Consider the following 2,429-nt stretch of genomic DNA (forward strand, 5'->3'; position numbering starts at 1 on the left):
GATGATTTGATTTATTTTACTCAAGTGAGAATGAATATTTTATATTTGGCATAATTTCAAATAGCCACAAACTAATAATATGAAAAAACCCTTATGTATTGATTATTTTAATCATCAAATAATCTTTAGCACATACTAAGCCTGATTTATATAAAAATGGTCTACCAGCAAAAATGTCATCATGTTGTTTGGGATACATGTGTCAATGATAAGAATCCAGAAACTCATTTATCTGGAAGGATCATTAGATTTGCAATAAGGAATTATATGGTGGGATGTGATTTTCCTGAGATGACTAAAATAAAAATCAACTAAAATTTTCAGATTTTTCATATAGAATTATTTCTACTACACCATGATTTTGTCTGGAGTCTTTATTTTTACATTGTGAATTAATCCATAATTAGGCATCATCAGTCTTAAACAAATGTGAAAAGTGGGGAAAATGTCTATGCACTGCCCCCGCACTTTGATTTGTATTACCTGTTTATTTTTTCCTTTAATGACCTAGGTTGCAATAGATCAAAATTCAGTGTGTGTGTGTGTGTGTGTGTGTGTTGTGTGTTTTCAAATAAAACATTGCTTTCATTGGACTTTCATGGCTGGGAAGATTTTAATACATTTATTTCCATGCACTTGTTCTCTCAGCTTTGAAATTCAGTTTAATTAAATAAAATTTAATAAACATTTAGTGAGCACTCACAATGTGTCTGGTTCTTTGAGTGAGTTATTCCTGGATTCTAGGAGCTCACAGTAGAGTGTTTCAGAATGGCAAATATCTAAACATTAGCCTGTAATTTTATGCTCTGTATACTGGGTACTAATTTATGTAAACATATAAGTAAAGTCAACACATATGAGACTGTTTTCTTGATAGATCATGGAAGGAAAAATCCATTTAGGGAAAAAAAAGGGAAATACTATATAAATGTCAAAAATCCAGTCTTTTTAAGAGACATTCTCTAGAAATATCTCTATTTTGAGGTGTAGTAGATTATCTCACATATATATCCACTCATACATACCTTCCAGTTAGAACACTGAAGCCTCATTATTGTAATTAAAGCAATACATTTTGTAAAAATGAAAAGGATAATTGTGGGAGGAGATTCTAAACACTCCTTTTCTAATGAGCTGCTCTGTGTCTCCAGGGGAAACATGGTTGAGTAAGGCATCACATTTTTGACATGGAGCTTCTGACAAATAATCTCAAATTTGTCATTGACCCTTTTGTTTACAGGTTCTGACACCTTAGTCCAATATCTTCAGAAGAACACATGGAAAATAGGAAAAATGTGACTGAATTCATCCTCTTGGGGCTTACACAGAACCCTGAGGGCCAAAAAGTTTTATTTGTCACATTCTTACTCATCTACATTGTGACGATAATGGGCAACCTCATCATGGTGACCATCATGGCCAGCCAGTCCCTGGGTTCCCCCATGTACTTTTTTCTGGCTTCTTTATCATTTATAGATACCGTCTACTCTACTGCCATTGCTCCCAAAATGATTGTTGACCTGCTCTCTGAGAAAAAGACCATTTCCTTTCAGGGTTGTATGGCTCAACTTTTTATGGATCATTTATTTGCTGGTGCTGAAGTCATTCTTCTGGTGGTAATGGCCTGTGATCAATATGTGGCCATCTGTAAGCCCTCTTCATTATTTGATCATCATGAATCTTCAAGTCTGTGTTCTCATGCTGTTGGTGGCCTGGATTGGAGGCTTTCTTCACTCCTTGGTTCAATTTCTCTTTATTTATCAGCTCCCTTTCTGTGGACCCAATGTCATTGACAACTTCCTGTGTGATTTGTATCCCTTATTGAAACTTGCTTGCACCAATACCTATGTCATTGGACTTTCTATGATAGCTAATGGAGGAGCGATTTGTACTGTCACCTTCTTCCCTCTCCTGCTTTCCTATGGGGTCATATTACCCTCTCTTAAGACTCAGAGTTTGGAAGGGAAATGCAAAGCTTTCTACATCTGTGCATCCCACATCACTGTGATCACTTTATTCTCTGTCCCTTGCATCTTCCTGTTTGCAAGGCCCAACTCCACCTTTCCCATTGATAAATCCATGACTGTGGTTTTAACTTGTAAAACTCCCATGCTGAACCCACTAATCTATACCCTGAGGAACGCAGAAATGAAAAGTGCCATGAGGAAACTTTGGAGTAAAAAAGTAAGCTTAGCTGGAAAAGGGCTGTATCCCTCATGAGAATATGACATTCATTCTTTCACAGAAGCAAGGAATAATTTCACTATCCTATCAGATTACATTTCTGTTATCATTCGCCTTTAGTTATTTAGCTTACTTATTCTGAAGCAATCATATACATTAATATTTATCTAAGTACATATGTTAAGCCCATTACAGACCAAGATAATTGCATAGGTTTAACAGTGTATAGTGTTTTTTTGAACATA

At 35.5% G+C, this 2,429-nt stretch overlaps 1 pseudogene; it reads left to right on the forward strand.

The window, feature by feature from the left end:
* Positions 1-1,187: 1,187 nt before the first annotated feature.
* Positions 1,188-2,220, forward strand: LOC466530 (olfactory receptor 4A15-like; annotated as a pseudogene).
* Positions 2,221-2,429: the final 209 nt, after the last annotated feature.

The sequence above is a fragment of the Pan troglodytes genome, chromosome 9, assembly GCF_028858775.2.
Source record: "Pan troglodytes isolate AG18354 chromosome 9, NHGRI_mPanTro3-v2.0_pri, whole genome shotgun sequence".
Taxonomy (NCBI): Eukaryota; Metazoa; Chordata; class Mammalia; order Primates; family Hominidae; genus Pan; species Pan troglodytes.